Raw genomic sequence first — 22,745 nt, forward strand, 5'->3', positions numbered from 1 at the left:
CTAGAATTAACAGCTCTTAAACTTGGTACACTTTTAAGAGAATTACCAAAAATTTTAGAAGAACTTAAATAGGAACATTATTATTTATTAGATTTAGACATAACACAGGATTTTGCAGGAATTTTTAACAAGGAAGAAATAATCGAATACTTTAGAAATAATTTTAATTTTCATATGCAAGGAGAACATAAAGAAAATTGTAATGTAACAGTTAACAACAATAATTCTGTTTGAAGAGACTGTTTAACATGGATTAATTCTAATTCTAGAGTTAAAATCTACAATTAATTTATCAGCCAATTAACAAGCCCTGGAGTAAGTAAACAACTAGGAAACCAAATAATAGATTTTTTAAATTGCCCAGATAAAAGATTAAAAGAAACATTTACATCCAGTTTAGCTAAAGAAAATGGAATTACAAGATTAGAAGTAACAATTTATAATTACATTAATCCAGATTTCCAAAAAGAACAAGAAATTGATCCATTAACAGATTGTTTAGAACTGATAACTAATAACAGCAAATATTTCGAAAAAACTCCATTTTATTGTGTTCCACTAGCTAAAATAAGGCAAAAATTAACAGATTCGTTACAAAACAGTTATTGTATTATTTTTAATGATATTTTACAATATGTATATTGGGGTAACAAAAATACTAACAAATTAACAGGAATACAAATAAAAATTAAAATGGATAATAAGGAAGAAAGAGTAAAATTAGTGAAATTTGTTTTATTTGCATTTAGTTTTAACTTGTTGCCTATTAATTGTATAGCGATTTCGAAGAGAAAGGGAATGTAATTTCTGTAAAATAAACATGCTTTATAAAATCTGGAGATACATATTTCTCGAAATCTAATACTTTGTTTTCTACAGTACCCAAAGAAATAAATATCGAAGAATTGGGATAAATAAACACAAACAATATTGTTCCATTTGTATCTAGAAAAATAACAAATATTTCCCACAAACTTTATCCATATTTCATTAAAGAAATTTAACCAATTAATACACCATATTTACAATCTATTACAAAACGAGAACAAGAATTAGAAAATTGAAGTATGCAAGAAATAAACTAGAATATTTAGGTAAAACAAAATCTCTAAAGGTAGAACCCAAAATATCTTGGAAAAAGCCAAAAAATAAAAGAACAGAAGATAAAAAAATTATTTTAAACAAGAATGGATAGATTTCCTTACAAGTGGAGTTTTTAATATTTATGGTTTTGTGGTAAATGATAAAAACTAGTTTACACATGTTGGGGTATTGGATGAACAAATTGGTAAAAAATCTGTATATATAGTTAAACGTCATAATAAAAATAAATTTATAGAAAGTAAGAGAAAAAAATATTCTTAAAAATGAAGGGTTTATTTGTATTCCATATAACAGTTGTAGACAAGAATTAGATATTTTTTACTATCCTAGACAAGAACCATTTATGGAAATAAAAACAGATGGTATTACAACATTTAATGGAAACTCTTTCCCTAAAATACTTTACCTAAAAACATTAGACATATTCGAAGATTAAGATAGTATCTTATATAAACAAGAAGATATAGTTACAATAGAAAATATACAAATGGGCGATATAGTTGGAAAGATACAATTTAAGGATTGCAAAAGATTAGAAGATTTACAAGATGGTTTAGATTTAATTATTTCCAATATTTCCGTAAAGACTTTTCGTGGAAAGGGAATATATATTCTTAAATTCTAAAATATACAAGATTATTGTTGTTCTAATTATTGTTTAGAGAAAGAAATGGAAGATAAGAAGATTGATCTAAATTATAAGATTAAAGTTAAATTAGATAGAATTAAAACAACACAAAATAAACATAAGGAAAGATAAGTGTTTTTTGCCGAATTTTTATGTGCATGTTACAAATCGTCGTTGTTTGACTGACACTTAATTTGCTATATTTTTTTGTATCTATTTTAATTGTTTGGAATTTATCTGTAATAACTGTATTATTCTGTTTAAAAAGTATAACATTAATGGCGGATATTTGTAATTAAGTCTAACTAAACTTGCTATGCATATGCAAATGTAATAATTTCCATAAATATAGCAAGGTCGAATTAAGTTTCCATCTTCTGCAGAATAAATATGTTAAACATTATATCCTAAATAACTAAATAATAACAGATACCATTGTTTTTCTATAGTTTTCATACTTATGTGAACAAATACATCTGTTTCCCAAGGTGCAACATCTTTAGGAATAATTAATTTGTCTATTTAATCTAACTAAATTTATTTAATCTAAATAAATTTATCTATAACTTAGTAAAAATCTATAGAAGTAAATGGAAGAAGACAGAAATGCTAAAGTTCTAGATCTATTTTTTAAGAATGAAATGCATTACCAAGATACAAGAGAAATATTAAATAGTTTGTTAGATACCAAATAGATACCAAATAGAATGTTAAGATTTAGTTTTACTTAAAAATGGTTGTGTAAAAATTACAGTTTACCACAAACAAAAAGATGCTTTTGTAGAATTAAAAGATATAAATAAACAACCACTCATTTCAATTTAAAGAATTCTAATTTCTTCAATCCATGATCATCCCGATAATTGCAAAAGAAAAATCAGTTTTCCCTTTCATAAATGACAAGTCTATCGGCCAGCATAGCACAGGGCTGTGCCAGAAAAATTTATTGTAAGAGCAGATATATATATGCGTTATCCAGCGACTTCATTGAGGTAAGAATTTTTCTCTTTTTTATTCAGAATGATATTTCTGGGCCATGACGCAGCACTGCTGACGTCGAAAATTTACCAGGCTAAATTCATAGTCAATTATTGAAAAGTCATAAGTGAGCGACAGTTTAATTGAGAGGTTAGTTATATTGTATTATTACCAGTTAATGAAATTTTTTTGTTGAGACATTACACATGAATGTGAACGACATAATTATAATTTTTACTGATGAGAGGTTTAGCAATTTTTCTGTTTTGAGGTTACATTAAATGAGAAAGTATTCTGTGGGGAGGTTACACTTGGCGACAACCGGCCAAGATCGTATTTTTGTGAATTTCTGAGAGGTAGTCAGTTATATATCTGCTCTTATTTACTTAAACGTAGTTTGCATCTGGCGCAATGAATGTACTAATTTGTCACTCTTTCTTTCACAGTTCATTGGCAATTTATTGCTCTTTGTTGTAATTGTGTTTGTTCCATTTTGGCTTTGTCTTTGTTTCATTTTGTGCTCAATTTTGATTTGTGAAAAATGCGGCGAAAAACTAACTGTTAACAGTACATCGCGATGTGCAATGAGTGAAATAGCCGACTCAAATAATTTGACCGATAGTATTTGCAACACTCAGTGTAATAGAGATAATCCCCTAATTACAGATAATCAGTGTGTGCCGATCGGTAGTAATGATTTTGATCCTAATGATGAACAAACAAATTCAATTATGTCCACAGGAAATGTAACAATTGATGACGCTGCACGTTGCGTTACAATGAATGCTGTCCAGTTTGACATGCCTGATTTGCAAAATTTACGTAGCGAACAGACAATTGTTTCTAACGAAGGTGACCAATATACACAAAATATGTCAGACTTATTTGATTCTGGTGTAGTGACCAACAGTGCACATCCAATTGGCGAACCTTTTCAAGAATCAGAAAATGACCAAATGCTTACACAAAACGTGACAAATGTAGATATACCAACACACAGCATAGAAAATAGAGTCACTAATTTCGGCTGGGATCAAGTTACGGCAAGATTTCCGTGGAAGAGTAGACAATGGAATGTCCTGTGATGACACAGTGTTTGGCTATGGCTGACTTACTGGGCTGCAAAAGGCGAGATTGGCACCTTCACTCACTGCGCGCGTTGTCCGACCAATAAAGGCTTTGACGCACTGGCAACGTATTCTGTAGATTCCAACCTTCCGCAGTTCCAGACCGTCCTTTGCCGAACCGAGAAGAGCACACATCTTTGTATGTGGGCGGAAGATTACTTGGACTTGATGCTTTCTTAAGATCCTGCCTAATTTCGACGAAATATTGCCCACCTTCTGGAAGATCGCCCTGGACTTGAACCGCTCCTTCTCCTGTTGATCGCTTAGTTGGTCACATTTCTTCTTCTTTAAAGCTGTGCTGATGTGATGTGGAGAATATCCAGTATCTTTGAACATTGACTGTAGGAGTTCCAGCTCCTTTGCAAGGCTATCTCCATCAGACACAACATGTGCCCGGTAAACCATCGTTTGAAGAACGCCCGTAGTTTGTGATGGGCGGTGGCAGCTAGACGCTTGCAGATACAGGTCTGTGTGAGTGGGATTACGGTAAATGGAATGCCCCAATGCTCCATCCTCTTTCCGTCTGACCACGTCGTCCAGAAATAACAGACAGTCGCCCTTCTCCAATGACATCGTGTATAGAAAATCAGGTGCTGCTAAAGGGGTTGGGGCAACACTACAAAAGTATCGTCCATATATAGCCCGAAGTCTTTTGGTTTCAGTTCTCCCGAATCATTCATTTTCTAGTCAAAGTCTTCCATAAAAGTGTTTGATACCTTAAGGGAGAGTAGGTTGCACATGGCAACACCGTAAATTTGCTCGAAAATTTCACTGTTGACTAAAAAGTAAGTTGAGGAAATGGCTTCATGAAATAGCGCTGTTACATATTTGTAACGTACTGCTCGTGAGTGACAATGAATTCTTGAGAAGGTCCCTGGTGAAGAGTGAGACGGCATCGAAGCTTTCTAGCAAGTCTGACTCGTTGAGTCGAAGTCACCTCAGTCTATTAATAAAGTCACCGGAGTTGCGAATAATATGTGAACGCTTCCCCATAAAAGGTCTCAGTAAAGACGCAAGAGGTCTAGTTCAGTCATATGTTGGAGTACCGGTATTTCTTGCAATAGCACGTAACGGAAGACCTTCTTTGTGAATTTTTGGAAGACCCTATAACTGTGGTGGAACAGAGTTTTGAGGTCTTAATGATTACCGTAACGTCTTGTGGAAGGGCAGAAGGATTCAGAAACCCTGTTGCTTTTCTTTCTACTCTCCCTGTGGGATCTTGGTGAATCTTGCTGTACGTTGTGGGTTGTTTGGGGGAGGAGACCAAACAGCGAGGTCATCCGTCTCAACGGACTATGGAAGAATGGAGAAGGAATTTGGCCATGCCCTTTGAAAGGAACCATCCCGGAATTTGCCTGGAGCGATTTAGGGAAATCACGGAAAACCTACATCAGGATGGCCGGACGCGGGATTGGACCGTCGTCCTCCCGAATGCGAGTTGCTGTACGTTGGTCCACTCAATAAGCTATCAGTCTTCTGTCATAGAGCTGACGTGGTAACAGCACAGTGGAGTTCCCCTTATCCACTGGAAGGACCACCGTGTGAGTGCCATCTCGTAGCTTGCGTAGTGCGACCTTTTTCCATCGAGGAAATGTTACTCTTGTGAGATTGAGCTCACGTAAAGGGGTTGTAACCTCCCCCTCACTTATGACAGTGAAAATTTAAACCGCGTGTACCTAATGGAAATTTGGGAAAAGCAATCGTCACCGAAATTAATTTGTCGGTAAAGAGGGAGGAAAGGGTTACATCTAAATGAAAGGAAAAATTCAAATGAAACTGGTGGAAATTAACTTTGAAAAGGGGTAAAGTTAATAAAGAAAGTAAATGTGTGGCCGTTACGTCAACAATTAACCAGCGGTAATTAGATATTTGAGATTTGGAGGAAATTACGGTCGCCAGTCCTAAGGACAATTACTATAGTAACTGAAAAAGAAAGGTTATTACACCTATAATTAGTACTAGAAGCGTGGCAACTGAAGGTTTACACGTTTAGTGTGAAAACTGAAAGTTTGTCAGAAGTAATAAATTTCGCTACACTCTGACTTAATTTAGCAGAAAACTGAAAGTTAATTTAGTGACTGAAATTAATTGTGAACTTTGTTTCTGAAGCATATTGAAATTCAGTAAAATACAGTTAGTCTTGGGCTACCTCAACAATCATTTCAAAAGCTACTTGAATTTAGAAGTAAGAGATTTAACTTCGAACTTGAATTAAATGATTCTGAACAATTAACAATAGTAAAATTTAGTATGTACCAAGCTGAGCTGCAGTCACAGGTAAGCTAAAATATGCTAACAAAACTCGCACTCTTAATTTGTGCTCGTGTAACGACACTCGGGTTCATTTCGGAAAAGGAAGGGACCCTGCTTGGCAATGCAATTGGGACAATGAGCAACAAAGGTTCACGCTAAGTTGCTGTAATTTTGTGATGCAACAATTTTAAAAGCTGAGGTGTGCCATACAGTTCTGAAACTTGAAGTGCTTCCAGTCTTCCTTGTTGGTTGATTGAAGGTTTGAAGCCGATCGAGGAGGTGGCGACAGTCACTCATTGTCGGCCGTCGCTGTTGCAGAAGCTGGATGTTGGCGCCCCTTCTGCTCGACACGGTCTCCAGCCGAAACGGGCTCTTGATGTGTGCCAGCTAACGCTTCCCGTCTACGACACCATGTCCGAAACTATCATAGCAAGTCGAGCGCAATTACACGCTGCCAAACCCCTAAAGCGCGGCAACTCGCGGGAGCGTCACACAACACACCTGCTCCACTGCACTACCCCAGCCAGACTCTCCCAGCTCTGTCCGCGCTCCACGCGGCAGAGTTAACACTACCAAAGATCCTACACACTTTCGTTCTGCACACGACCTATCGATGTATTCGTTCGATAGCATAGTTTTCCCTAGGCAAGACCCAGCGTAAAATACAAATAATATGTACAAAACAAACCAATTATACATCGACATAAATGCATATATATACGGAAATAGGAGGATATGCATTTCCGGCGTTACAGGGTGACGTGTTTCACGTCTGATTTCTTCTGCAGCGTCTCTGAGATGAGGTGAAATAGCTTCTTGAATAACACTGATAATGTCAAAGTGAAGCTTCTAGGCGTACGCGTGAATTTCATGCCTATCCCAAGCACTGACAGCGTCAAGTTGTACAATATCGTTTGCGTAAAATTAACCAAGGAGCACCGGATAGCATCTTCTTCAGATAACGGTGCTCACAGGAGGACAAGCTTCTAATACTGTCTTGAAGTAGACTTCTTATCGAACCGTAAGACTTGGCCCAGGTTACGCCATCGAATGGTTCTCAAAAGAGGGATGAACGATTGGGAAAAGATAAAACAGCTGTTCTGGAATGCCGTTCAGTTCATGCGTTAAACCCGTTCGCCACACTTACCTTTCGCTGCCTAGTAAGCCAGCCATAGCTGAGCATTGATCTCCACGGGAAATCCCATGAATTACTCTGCCACGGAAATCTTAGCCTCGACGATATCTTTCTGGGATGTATTCATTGAGGTATCGGTGCAAACAACTTTAGCGCAAGGTATTATTAATCGTGATGGTGGCTTCCTACTGGATAAAGCGCGGGACCCGGTGACACATTTAGTTTCTTCAGAAAGGCAACATTTTATGTCCAATGACACGTCTAGCGATATTGAATTGTATTAATTCTGACATCTGAATTTTAACTCCATGAGTGTCCATTCCAACGTAACATGTGAACGTAGTATCTCATTACGCAGACGCCTGCACTCCATAGATTGAGCAATATTTGAAGAGGGCACGTAAATCGGGCAGAGGTCGCTCACGTAGCGGCTGTCTTTGCTCATGCGTTTCCGCGCCAATTTTTTGTGTAAAGGTAGCAATGTGATGTAGCAATCTCCATTGCAGAACACTCACCTGAAGGTGTCTGAATGGTTCTCAGCCGAAATATCGTGGCAAGAAGGCGACCTTATCCTGATGCAATAACGAAACTTCGTGGAATAAATGATGTTTATTTCGCAAGCCTTGTGTTTAATTATATTCAAGAAAGTAAATATAATGATTATTACCTATGGGTCTGGTGTTCTTGCGTGTAATTCAGGTAGAATAATTAAATCTTTTGTATCCCGCCTGGAAGGCGGCGCGTGGGTAGGAAGGGGAAAAGGTAATACAAGTCGGTACTGCTGTATGCATTGAAGTCCCCTTTACTCAAGGAATAAGAATACATAATTATATTGATTGGCGACTCCATAGTGTCCTGTGCACTACGACCAGATAATGGGTATACTTGAAAGGAGAGACAGCATTGGTCGTATATTTTTGTTTATTATCGCAAAATCGATTTTCTGTCACTTAGTGACCATCTTCAGTGCTGTAATATATAACTTAAATTAGTAAGCACTGGTGTCAATAAGCTTACGGCGATCACATAGACTGAGGTCGCTGTTTACATGCACTTGTTCAGCAGACCTCGGTGTGACGGGGCTTGACACGCCCTCTATGTGACATGTGTCACGTGACACGTGTCACGTTACCAATAAGCTTACGGCGATCACATAGACTGAGGTCGCTGTTTACATGCACTTGTTCAGCAGACCTCGGTGTGACGGGGCTTGACACGCCCTCTATGTGACATGTGTCACGTGACACATGTCACATAGAGGGCGTGTCAAGCCCCGTCACACCGAGGTCTGCTGAACAAGTGCATGTAAACAGCGACCTCAGTCTATGTGATCGCCGTAAGCTTATTGGTAACGTGTCACGTGACACATGTCACATAGAGGGCGTGTCAAGCCCCGTCACACCGAGGTCTGCTGAACAAGTGCATGTAAACAGCGACCTCAGTCTATGTGATCGCCGTAAGCTTATTGGTAACGTGACACGTGTCACGTGACACATGTCACATAGAGGGCGTGTCAAGCCCCGTCACACCGAGGTCTGCTGAACAAGTGCATGTAAACAGCGACCTCAGTCTATGTGATCGCCGTAAGCTTATTGGTAACGTGACACGTGTCACGTGACACATGTCACATAGAGGGCGTGTCAAGCCCCGTCACACCGAGGTCTGCTGAACAAGTGCATGTAAACAGCGACCTCAGTCTATGTGATCGCCGTAAGCTTATTGGTCACGTGACACGTGTCACGTGACACATGTCACATAGAGGGCGTGTCAAGCCCCGTCACACCGAGGTCTGCTGAACAAGTGCATGTAAACAGCGACCTCAGTCTATGTGATCGCCGTAAGCTTATTGACACCAGTACTTACTAATTTAAGTTATATATTACAGCACTGAAGATGGTCACTAAGTGACAGAAAATCGATTTTGCGATAATAAACAAAAATATACGACCAATGCTGTCTCTCCTTTCAAGAATACATAACTTGGAATGGGGTGCGAAGCTGAAGCGAAGTGTCCTGCGTGGCTGCTCCAGATGAAATGGGCAGAATCTCTAGCAGAGCTAGTAGAGCTGCACAGCACCAGCTAGAGGGCGCTGCCGTCGGTGTCTCGTGGTAGTGCCAACCTTTGAAACTATGTGGCATCGTTACTAAAGATACCACATCCCTCCCCCCTGAAATGACGGACCGTCGTTGGGTATGGTTTCCGACGGCGGGTGGAAGGACCCAGGGGCGGTGCAGCTAAGGGGGCAGACAGCGGAACTGCCGGGGCGCGCTGTCCACCCGCGAACCCGAATTGCTCGCGAGAGGGCGAGGAAAACGCCCCGTGAAAAACCTGCCCAGGCCACGCACCGCTACTGGGTATGCTCGGTTGAGGAGGCGGAGCAACGACCTACATGGGCGACGGCGGCGGCGGCGGCGTGGCGGCAGTCTCAGCGTCCATCGGTTCTGGCACTGCGGAGGAACGCGGCGGCGGCGGGAGGCGTCCGTCCGGAGCAGGTGACCGGACCGGCAGCGGCGACGAGTGGAGGCGTGCCCGCGGCGGAGTCGCCTTCGGTGGAGTCGTGGGCCGTGGCGGCAGAAACCGCGAAGCCTCCAATTCTGCCGGAAAACAACCAGCGGCGGAAAACAGAGGACGGCACAAACGAATCTGGTTCCAGTGTCGCTGGACAGTGCCGGAGGGACCAGAAATGAGAAATAAGGCGCGGCCAAGCTGGTGAAGAATGCGCCCCTGCTTACAGCGCTGCCTGCCAGAGAAAACGCGATAGAACACCAAATCGTACGGCGACAATCCAGAACGATGCGAAGCTGCGGGAGCGTGCAGCGGCAGGTGCAATAGCTGCGGGAGCGACCGATGGGCGTGGCCGTGTATTAATTCCGCTGGGGAACGGGTGCCGCGCGGCTGGCAGCGATAGGAAGCAAGGAAAGTCCAGAGCACGCGCTCGCGAGAGTGCGTGGCGTGCAACTTGCTCATCTGCGACTTACATGTACGCACAAAGCGTTCAGCCTCGCCTTTCAACTGGCGGTGGAACGGGGCTGAGGTCAGATGGCGAATGCCACTAGCACCACAGAATGCTTCAAATTCTGAGGACACGAATTGGGGGCCATTGTCTGAGACAATTACTTCAGGAAGGCCCTCAATGCAAAAAATAGACGTCAAAGCCCGAATAGTGTTGGCAGATGTAGTACAGGACATAGGCACAACAAAAGGAAAGTTGCTGTATGCATCAATGACAATCAACCAGCGGGTGTCCCAGAAAAAAACCTGCAAAATCACTATGAACGCACCGCCAAGGCGCAGTGGGAGTCGGCGACGCAAAGAAGTGCTGGCGGGGAGCACATTGATGCTCCGCGCAAGATCGACGGTTAATAAGCTAATTCTCAATTTATTTATCAATGCCGACCCAAGTGCAGTGACGACGCACTAGTTGCTTCGTCCGCACTATACCCCAATGACCAGCGTCGAGTAAACGGTGGATTTCCGACTGCAGCGATGAGGTACAACCACACGAGACTGATCATTGTCAGTTCGTAACAAGATAACACCGTGGTGTATAGAAAGGTTGTGACGATGCGCGAAGTCATGTCGGACAAGTGGATCGCGAATCTGCAAAGCAGATGGAGGCCATTGAGTACGAATATATTGCAAAAGAATCTGCAAAGAAGCATCGGTGGCAGTCGCGGCAGCAATGCGATGAAATCCACAGGAAAACCATCAGCTAAGTCCTCATCTTGCGAATCAAGAAACATACAGGACAGTTCGGAAGAACCAAACACTTCGTCAGGAGCGATAGGCAGACGAGACAGAGCATCGGCATTGCCATGCTGAGTTGTAGGCCGAAACAAAATTTCGTAATTGTAGTTGGACAAAAACAAAGATCAACGTTGCAACTTTTGTGCAGTACGGGCCGGAACTGGCTTTGACGGATGGAACAACGACGCCGAAGGCTTATGGTTGGTGACCAAATAGAACTTGCGACCGTACAAAAAATCATGAATTTAGTCAATCCATATACAATAGCCAAATCTTCCTTCTCGATTTGAGAATAGTTTTGCTGGGCAGAATTGAGCAATTTAGACGCAAAAGCGATAGGGCGATAGACAGAATTAATGCGGTGCGAGAGAACCGCTCCGATGCCGTGAGAAGATGCATCGACAGCTGAAACAACTGGTTTGGAGGGATCGAAAGGAATCAAACAGCGATCACTCAACAAAGCAGATTTGAGCTTGCGGAAAGCAGCGTCACATTCCGAAGACCAAACAAAAGGAACGTTCTTTCGCCGAAGGCGATGCAAAGGCGCTGCAATCTGCGCTGCATTTGGTATAAACCGAATATACACTCCTGGAAATGGAAAAAAGAACACATTGACACCGGTGTGTCAGACCCACCATACTTGCTCCGGACACTGCGAGAGGGCTGTACAAGCAATGATCACACGCACGGCACTGCGGACACACCAGGAACCGCGGTGTTGGCCGTCGAATGGCGCTAGCTGCGCAACATTTGTGCACCGCCGCCGTCAGTGTCAGCCAGTTTGCCGTGGCATACGGAGCTCCATCGCAGTCTTTAACACTGGTAGCATGCCGCGACAGCGTGGACGTGAACCGTATGTGCAGTTGACGGACTTTGAGCGAGGGCGTATAGTGGGCATGCGGGAGGCCGGGTGGACGTACCGCCGAACTGCTCAACACGTGGGGCGTGAGGTCTCCACAGTACATCGATGTTGTCGCCAGTGGTCGGCGGAAGGTGCACGTGCCCGTCGACCTGGGACCGGACCGCAGCGACGCACGGATGCACGCCAAGACCGTAGGATCCTACGCAGTGCCGTAGGGGACCGCACCGCCACTTCCCAGCAAATTAGGGACACTGTTGCTCCTGGGGTATCGGCGAGGACCATTCGCAACCGTCTCCATGAAGCTGGGCTACGGTCCCGCACACCGTTAGGCCGTCTTCCGCTCACGCCCCAACATCGTGCAGCCCGCCTCCAGTGGTGTCGCGACAGGCGTGAATGGAGGGACGAATGGAGACGTGTCGTCTTCAGCGATGAGAGTCGCTTCTGCCTTGGTGCCAATGATGGTCGTATGCGTGTTTGGCGCCGTGCAGGTGAGCGCCACAATCAGGACTGCATACGACCGAGGCACACAGGGCCAACACCCGGCATCATGGTGTGGGGAGCGATCTCCTACACTGGCCGTACACCACTGGTGATCGTCGAGGGGACACTGAATAGTGCACGGTACATCCAAACCGTCATCGAACCCATCGTTCTACCATTCCTAGACCGGCAAGGGCACCTGCTGTTCCAACAGGACAATGCACGTCCGCATGTATCCCGTGCCACCCAACGTGCTCTAGAAGGTGTAAGTCAACTACCCTGGCCAGCAAGATCTCCGGATCTGTCCCCCATTGAGCATGTTTGGGACTGGATGAAGCGTCGTCTCACGCGGTCTGCACGTCCAGCACGAACGCTGGTCCAACTGAGGCGCCAGGTGGAAATGGCATGGCAAGCCGTTCCACAGGTCTACATCCAGCATCTCTACGATCGTCTCCATGGGAGAATAGCAGCCTGCATTGCTGCGAAAGGTGGATATACACTGTACTAGTGCCGACATTGTGCATGCTCTGTTGCCTGTGTCTATGTGCCTGTGGTTCTGTCAGTGTGATCATGTGATGTATCTGACCCCAGGAATGTGTCAATAAAGTTTCCCCTTCCTGGGACAATGAATTCACGGTTTTCTTATTTCAATTTCCAGGAGTGTAGTTAGTGATTTTGCCCAACACAGACTCAAGTTCTTTCACGTTCCTGGGTGCTGGCAAGTCTCTAATTGCACTGAGATGTGATGGTGAGGGGTGGATACCCTGCCCGTTAATCATATGTCCTAAATACTGTATCTCAGTTTGAAAAAATTTGAAACTGTCCCTGTTACACTTTAGTCCTGCCTGCAAAAGCACAGTAAACAAGGCACGTAAATTCTGCAAATGTTCGTCAGGGGTGCGACCTGATACAACTATATCGTCCAGGTAAATGACACAACCAGGGACAGTGGCACACAACTGCTGCAAATAAGAATGAAAAATAGCAGGAGCCGAAGCACTACAGAACGTAAGGCGGCGAAACTTGAATAAGCCAAGGTGGGTGTTGATCACAAAATAACGCTGCGACGGTTCGTCGAGCGGAATCTGAAAGAAGGCGTCCCGCAAGTCAATCGTGGAAAAGAATTTTCACGCACCAACCTTATCAAAAATGTCTTCAGGACGCGGCAAGGGAAATGTAGTTACCACTGTCTGGGGATTTACCGTAGAATGGCTCTGAGCACTATGGGACTTAACATCTATGGTCATCAGTCCCCTAGATCTTAGAACTACTTAAACCTAACTAACCTAAGGATATCACACAACACCCAGCCATCACGAGGCAGAGAAAATCCCTGACCCCGCCGGGAATCGAACCCGGGAACCCGGGCGTGGGAAGCGAGAACGCTACCGCACGACCACGAGATGCTGGAGGATTTACTGTAGACTTAAAGTCAGCACAAATACGGAGACTACGGTTTGGTTTTTTCACACATACTATAGGCGAAGCTCATGGCGTAGCAGAAACAGGTTCAATGACACCACTGTCTTGCAAATGCGTAAGTTCAGCGGCTACGGCGTCGCGCAGTGCGTGCGGTACCGGGCGTGCGCGCCGGAAAATAGGCATGGCATTGTCTTGAACTACAATATGCGCTGCAAAGGCTGTGGCACAACCAAGGCCATCAGAAAAGAGTTCAGCAAAATCATCACACAGTGCGGCAACACTGTCTGCATGATCACTAGCGCTGATGCAAAGTACATTGTCCTGAACTGCAAGGCCAAAGAGTTCAAATCCGTCCATGCCAAAAATGTTCGTCGCATCTCTACAGAGGAGCAGGTGGAAAGACACTGTACGCTTCGTTGCCCCATACGTGGCTTGCAAACTACACACGCCGAGCACTGAGATTTCCTGTCCAGTAAATGCAGTCAGCGTGGAATGCGAACGGCGAAGCGGGGGCGAACCAAGCACGTCATACGTAGATTTGTTAAGTAAAGAAACTGACGCACCAGTGTCCAGCTGCAAGCGAACAGGACGTCCACAAATAGGCAAAGTCACAAAAAGTTTCCTCGCAGCGCGCTGAATGCAAGAGGAAGCGTCTGGCTAAATTGATTCACACGACGAGCTGTAGAAGCACGTGAAGCAGAAGGCTTTGAATATATGGCATTAACGTCCATAAGCTGATGTAAAACATATTCATGGCGACTGCCGTTGCGGTGACGCCCACGCGAGTCACGCGAACAGGAGACAAGTTGTGAATTAGAGTTTCTCTTACTAGACACAGCTTCCACATGTCTCCTTTCTTATTACAAAAATAACATTGTGCTTGACGGGATGGATAACTGTCCCGTGGGTGGGCACAAAAGCAGTTCGGACATGATTTCAGTTTCTTAGAAGGTGCCTGGTTTGAACCATATTTACGTGCGCGCTAGCGGCGCGGCGTGGCTGGCTGGGACGTTGAAATGGGTATAATCTGTAGCGGAGCTCGTAGAGCTGCACAGCACCAGCTAGAGGGCGCTGCCGTCGGTGTCTCGTGGTAGTGACAACCTTTGAAACTATGTGGCATCGTTACTATCGTTACCACAAAAATATAGAAAAAAATTTATAGAGCAGCTGTCCATCGTGTGGTTATAGCGACTTCTTTTAGGACAATCCATCAGTGTGTTAATTATGGCGGAAGTGTGTTTCTATACCAAGCAACGGGCTCTTCTCCAGTTTCATTGAGTTGAAACATGGTGAGAATACTTTATCAGATGGGCTTCCATACAGACTTCAACTAGGACATCGGAGTTCACTTGCTGCACCGCCTTCTGTAGTGTCTGGAGGAGAGAGGAAGAGAGGTTGCGGATAATGGCGGAAATTGTGTAAAGTGTTCTCGCTCTTTTTGCGTGCCAAAAGACAGCCTCGACAGTTGCTACAATTCGCTGCTCGTTACGAAGACGATGAAGGTAATTGACGAAAGATCGGGTTTTCCCTACTATTGCCCGCAAACTGCAAGGAGAAACTTTTGTACAAAGCTGTTGTTATTAGTAATGAAAAAAATCCCCTTTTCAACACATTGATCCTGAATGTGCCCCTGTATGTATTTTGAAGCTGGGTATTGTTGATGCCTGACAGAAGTCGCTTAGAAGTAACTGAAATGTTGCTGTGAAGAAGGATGAAAGAAATTCCAAAGACGGTATCTTGAAATAAATTCGAGAAGGGTGAATGATGAAAACAGACTACATTTAGCATGGATTTACAAGGAATAAGTTTATAAAAAAACATATGGGAATTGAAAGTTTCTGAAAAGTCTGGGACAGGATGATGAATAGAACAGATGATCTTTTGGAGATGGCCAAATGTCAAAATTAATAAGAAACGTAGAGGACAGTACAATATAAAGAAGAGAGTCTGCAGTATGAAAGTACCAGATTTGAAATTAATGATTGATGATGTTGTGATAAACTTCATTTCCTTTGGGTCTTGGTATGTTTTTACTTCACTCAATGTCTTGCATTTAGGATTTGCAACCACTGATACTTTGAACTGTTTAAACAGTGCTTACATTGGTGCTGATTATATCTACATGTAACAGCACAGAGTATTAGAGGAACATGACATTTCGCGTTTTTTTTCACGGAATGTCATAAAAACCCCTGTATTCCATATCCAGAGAGAGTAACAGGAATCAAGACAGAAAGAATAAAAATTAAGTACGAAAATTAATTTTGTGTTTTTTTAACGATCTTTCTTCGTCGAACGATTGTCTTCCATAGTTAGATGACCGGTACTTTCGGGCCACTTTTTCACTACTGTTTGTTTGCTCAGTTTTACAGTTGTAAGGTGAAATATGCGACAACTCCGTTGTTTAGGCCACCCATTCTGACGTATTCGTTCTGCTGGTGAAACTACTTTCGCGTCCGTTCTAAATTGGCCCGAGCTGTAGTTGGAGGATCCCCAGTATTCGGACATAATAAGCTGAACAATAGGCTCTGAGTTGTTTCTGTAGACGTAGGAGACAAATCAATCAGTTGCAAGATACCTACCTGGTAGAATCTAATCCTAATTCGAAAACCTCTTCTGGGTGGCGAACACGAAAGTATCCGTTTAGTTAGGTTCTGTGTGAGAGGAACCTACTACTCTGGAGGAAGACAAAGACTGGAATAAATCCTATAAATAATTGAGTACATAGATTGCAATTGATACTCTGAGAGGAAAACGTTGGCACACAAAAGGAATTCGTGACTGGCCGCATCACACAAGGCAGAGGACTGTCACCTTGAAGTTCATGTCCTCCTGTCCAACCACGACATGTGTCAAAGTGATTCCTCCAACTGCATGTACCAAAGTCACCCATTCCCATCCCCCCATCACCAGTCTCCAGATAGTCCACTTCCCTAAGGTGCGTTTAAATAAATCTAATTTAATACCCCCTATAATACGATGGCTGTCAGAAACTTTTAGCATTGTCCTAATTATCGTACTTTATGACCAAACTTATTTCTCCAGGTCCCCTGAGTGGTATATAAATGGTGCAATGTTGGCCCATTGGTGTCACCTCCACCCCAAGTCGAAGTTGTGGCTTACCCGCACCACCCACAAGAGTTTGGTGGTCATGAGTTGAACTTAGACACCATGAGTCCTGCAGGGCTATCCATAAATCCGTAAGAGTACGAGGGGGTGGAGATATCTTCTGAAGAGCATGTTACAAGGCATCATATACATGCTCAATGATGTTCATGTCTGGCGAGTTAGGTGGTGAGCGGAAGTGTTTAAACTCAGCAGCGTGTTCCTGCAACCACTCTGCAACCACTCTGTATCAATTATGGACGTGTGGGGTGCAGCATTGTCCTGCTGGAATTTTCCATGTCCGTCGGAATGCACAATGGACATGAGTGGATGCAGGTCATCAGGCAGGATGCTTACGTACGTGTCAACTGTCAGAGTCGTATCTAGACGTATCAGGGGTCCCATAACACTCCAACTGCACACCCTCCACACCAATGCAGAGCCTCCACCAGCCTGAACAGTCCACTACTAACGTGCAGGGTCCATGGATTCATGAGGTTTTCTCCATACCCGTACACGTCCATCCGCTGGATACAATTTTAAACGTGACTCGTCCGACCAGGCGACATGTTTTCAATCATCAACAGTCCAATTTCGGTGTTGACGGGCTCGGGTGAGATGTAAAGCTTTGTGTCGTACAGTCATCAAGGGTACACGAGTATGCCTTCCGCTCCGGAAGCCCATATCGATGATGTTTCGTTGAACGGTCCTCACAGTGGCACTTCTTGAAGGCCCAGCATTGAAATCTGCAGGAATTTGCGGAACGATTGCACCTATGTACGTTTAACGATTCTCTTCCGTCGTCGTTGGTCCCGTTCTTGCAGGATCTTTTTCCGGCCGCAGCACTGTCGGACTTCTGATGTTTTACCGGATTTCTGATATTCACGGCACATTCGTGGAATGGTCGTACGGGAGGATCCCCACTTCATCGCTACTTCGGAGATGCCGTGTCCCATCACTTGCCGCCAGCTACACCACCACATTCAAGCTCACTTAAATTTTGATAACGTGCCTTTTTCTTCGCAGTGTTTTAGGTCCCGCTATTACCTGAGTCAGCGTTGCTCTTTAGGCAGTTTTGATGGCATACCTCGCCTGTTAAAGTGATATTATTCTCTGTAACGAATGATCTGCGTATGAATAATAGTAAACTTGTGGTTGTGGACATCTCTAATAATCGGTACAACGTATCGTGTTCGAAAACCCCAACTTAGTGGGATGGAAGTAGTCCTTTCATACTATAATTAGTACGAAGAAATGCTACACTTCTGCAAAGGTAACAGCACCGTTGAATGCTCAGATAGCTCTGCTGTCAGTGGGAAGTCATATAGTTTGTGTTGGTGGGGTACCCAAGAGTAATTAAAAAATACAACCTCTAGAAAACAGCACAGCGCCCTCACTTTCAGGATTCAACGTCAGCAGCTTGATGTGTGCAAACTCTTTGGTTCACTGTGCTGTGAATGACCGTCTTGGGTAGTGGGTGTACTTCAATGGATTTTTGCGAAATGTGTGCTACGGGCTTAAAAGCTTATCCACCAGAACGCTTCCGAGGACGTTTTCTGAAGGTCTTCGATGTGCGTTTTCTTTCTGTATGCAGTATGTATGGTTCATCACCACTACATCACGTTTAAAGAATTACTTACATACACTCCTGGAAATGGAAAAAAGAACACATTGACACCGGTGTGTCAGACCCACCATACTTGCTCCGGACACTGCGAGAGGGCTGTACTAGCAATGATCACACGCACGGCACAGCGGACACACCAGGAACCGCGGTGTTGGCCGTCGAATGGCGCTAGCTGCGCAGCATTTGTGCACCGCCGCCGTCAGTGTCAGCCAGTTTGCCGTGGCATACGGAGCTCCATCGCAGTCTTTAACACTGGTAGCATGCCGCGACAGCGTGGACGTGAACCGTATGTGCAGTTGACGGACTTTGAGCGAGGACGTATAGTGGGCATGCGGGAGGCCGGGTGGACGTACCGCCGAATTGCTCAACACGTGTGGCGTGAGGTCTCCACAGTACATCGATGTTGTCGCCAGTGGTCGGCGGAAGGTGCACTAGCCCGTCGACCTGGGACCGGACCGCAGCGACGCACGGATGCACGCCAAGACCGTAGGATCCTACGCAGTGCCGTAGGGGACCGCACCGCCACTTCCCAGCAAATTAGGGACACTGTTGCTCAGGACTGCATACGACCGAGGCGATCTCCTACACTGGCCGCACACCACTGGTGATCGTCGAGGGGACACTGAATAGTGCACGGTACATCCAAACCGTCATCGAACCCATCGTTCTACCATTCCTAGACCGGCAAGGGCACCTGCTGTTCCAACAGGACAATGCACGTCCGCATGTATCCCGTGCCACCCAACGTGCTCTAGAAGGTGTAAGTCAACTACCCTGGCCAGCAAGATCTCCGGATCTGTCCCCCATTGAGCATGTTTGGGACTGGATGAAGCGTCGTCTCACGCGGTCTGCACGTCCAGCACGAACGCTGGTCCAACTGAGGCGCCAGGTGGAAATGGCATGGCAAGCCCTTCCACAGGACTACATCCAGCATCTCTACGATCGTCTCCATGGGAGAATAGCAGCCTGCTTTGCTGCGAAAGGTGGATATACACTGTACTAGTGCCGACATTGTGCATGCTCTGTTGCCTGTGTCTATGTGCCTGTGGTTCTGTCAGTGTGATCATGTGATGTATCTGACCCCAGGAATGTGTCAATAAAGTTTCCCCTTCCTGGGACAATGAATTCACGGTGTTCTTATTTCAATTTCCAGGAGTGTATTTGTGTTTGTTCGTATACCCTACTATGTTAGGTGAAATAAAAGAAAAAGAGTGTTTATTCCTCTACACGCCCAAAAGTCATCTACCCGTTGTACGGGAACTGCGCGACCCCTGCATAGGTCTCCGGTGCTGTATAGCTCCGGAAACATACAATACTTACCGTATCCATGAAACGTAGCATCACTGCTGTGTGGAAAACTTTTGTTATGGCTCATATACGAATACTGATATATAGTTGGAAGTACGGGTAAATACAGAATACAATTTGTAATTACAGATTTACAGCAATGAAGTCGTCAGTACATGGCTATAGTTGTGCTATCAATTAGTTCTATTATATGTTGCGAAGTGAGTAATCAAGCGTTTCTGGTCCATTGAGAAAATTAGCTACAACGCAGACAAGACATCTTCATGAGATGTTTAAGTACATGTGATACATATGCCTCAGTCTAACTGCCATAGTTGCGCGGTAGAAAGTGCGAGTATGTTTGTAGTGGGTAGACTATGTGAGGAAGATGATACTCAAATCTTCCTTTCGCAAGTTGTAGTCTCCACCAGATTGTGTCGCCCATTAATGCTAGAATTTTAAGAAAAGAAAAACTAACTGTGGGTATGTTATGTAATCAGTATAACAGTCTTAGGAAACACTGATAATAGTAATGAGCCTGAAAAAATATTTTAGTGTCATGACGGAAACACAATCGAAGACTTTTGTTTTTAACCCTTTCATTTTACCCCAGAAGTCGTAAGTATACCCAGGTTGGAAACACCTTTCTTTAAGGTGTATCAAGTAACCGGCAAAGTAGCGAATTGCATGGAGGAGAAACCGGGTCTGTGACGCGCCTATTATTCCAAGAAGTGCCACAGTCACTGCAACATACTGCAGATAGGTCGTAAATCAGTTGTCGAACGATAACATTCAAAGACGAGGGAAGAATTTATTGGGCAGAGAAATTTTATCAGTATAATTCCCACTCTTATTGTGCGCCTACTGTGGTAGAATAATCGATCAGAAGTGGCATTTCTGTGGTACCTCACCCGGTTTATAATATAGTCTTGGTGCAATGCGGCTATTTTCACCACTCACAAGGGACTTAAAAGCTTTAGATGCGATTTTGAGCTGCAAGTCAAAGAACGGTCTTCATCATGTCTTGTAAGGAAGCAAACGGTGATGGAGTAGGTGCTTCGCACTGGTTGAGAGTGAACTGAAAGTAGCGAAGTTTGAATTTGCAATAATCGGAAATGAAGCATTTATAAAATGAGTGTCAACCGATGTTGAACTTCCACCGCATAGCAGACGGTTGTGTACTGTTCTTCTAGGTGGCGTCACTAATCTCGAATTGGCAGATGGTTGTTTACACTGTGACAAAACCAGATTACAAACATTGCGCGGTACGTGTTTTTCAAGAGTTCTTGTCCGTTGAGAATGTCATTTCCGACTATTGGTTTATTATCTTCGATAATTGCTCCCTCATATATGGCTGACATTGTCAACCTAGGGGGCGATCTGCATTAATGCAGAAACAGAAGTACAGCTTTAGACAGCAAAGATCGCTGTTTTACAGCATTTATTGTGATCACTGGTTCCAGCATACTACACTACTGGCCATTAAAATTGCTACACCAAGAAGAAATGCAGATGATAAACGGGTATTCATTGGACAAATATATTATACTAGAACTGACATGTGATTACATTTTCATTCGATGTGGGTGCATAGATCCTGAGAAATCAGTACCCAGAACAACCACCTCTGGCCGTAATAACGGCCTTGATACCCCTGGGCATTAACAGGGCTTGGATGGGATATACGGGTATAGCTGCCCATGTAGCTTCAACACGATACCACAGTTCATCAAGAGTAGCGCCTGGCGTAATGTGACGAGCCAGTTGCTCGGCCACCATTGACCAGACGTTTTCAATTGGTGAGAGATCTGGAGAATGTACTGGCCAGGGCAGCAGTCGAACGTTTTCTGTATCCACAAAAGTCCGTACAGAACCTGCAACATGCGGTCGTGCATTATCCTGCTGAAATGAAGGGTTTCGCAGGGATCGAATGAAGGGTAGAGCCACGGGTCGTAACACATCTGAAATGTAACTTCCAGTGTTCAAAGTGCCGTCAATGCGAACTAGAGGTGACCGAGACGTGTAACCAATGGCACCCCATACCATCACGCCGGGTGATACGCCAGTATCGCGATGACGAATACACGCTTCCAATGTGCGTTTACCGCGATGTCGCCAAACACGGATGCGACCATCATGATGCTGTAAACAGAACCTGGATTCATCCGACAAAAATTAAGTTTTGCCATTCATTGACCCAGGTTCGTCGTTGAATACACCATCGCAGGCGCTCCTGTCTGTGATGCAGCGTCAAGGGTAACCGCAGCCATGGTCTCCGAGCTCATAGTCCACGCTGCTGCAAACGTCGTCGAACTGTTCGTGCAGATGGTTGTTGTCTTGCAAACGTCCCCATCTGTTAACTCAGGGATCGAGACGCGGTGTAGTGTCCCTTTTGCAATATTCACCCTTATCGAGGTGAAACATAAATAAAAATGACTGTATGTGACCCAAAATGACTGCAAAGATCGATTTATCTGCGAAAGGTAATAACACTAACTGTAAAAATATACAATATAGATCGATAGATGCAGAAAAGACATTATTTTTAGTGTATGAGATTATAATGTGTAAGTAATTAAAAGAAGTATTATCATCTCTGTAAGAGTATAAAACATAATGTAATGTTCATTCTTCTGTCTAGTCTGTTTTGTTCTGTTCGTTCTGGTGTTAGCTGGAATAAGGTACGCAAGCTATTGTGCTGCGCTAGCATTTGTTTCTGTCGTAACGTAATTTCAAATATTTAATGGTGTAAACTGTGTCCTAGTAAGAATATATTAGTATAAAGTGATCTCCGTGTGTTATTTCAAGAACCTACGCCATATTTATCTTATGAAAAGAATATTTAATGAAAATTATTTAGCATGTTTCCAGCTGCTGCGGAGCGAGAAACAGTGATCTCTGATTGTTAACAATTAGCCGCCATTACGCGGTACATTTAAAAATATTTTTTCACAGCACAATGTCTGATAGTCGGAGCGAAAGAAATTAT

The sequence above is a fragment of the Schistocerca nitens genome, chromosome 1, assembly GCF_023898315.1.
Source record: "Schistocerca nitens isolate TAMUIC-IGC-003100 chromosome 1, iqSchNite1.1, whole genome shotgun sequence".
Lineage (NCBI taxonomy): Eukaryota > Metazoa > Arthropoda > Insecta > Orthoptera > Acrididae > Schistocerca > Schistocerca nitens.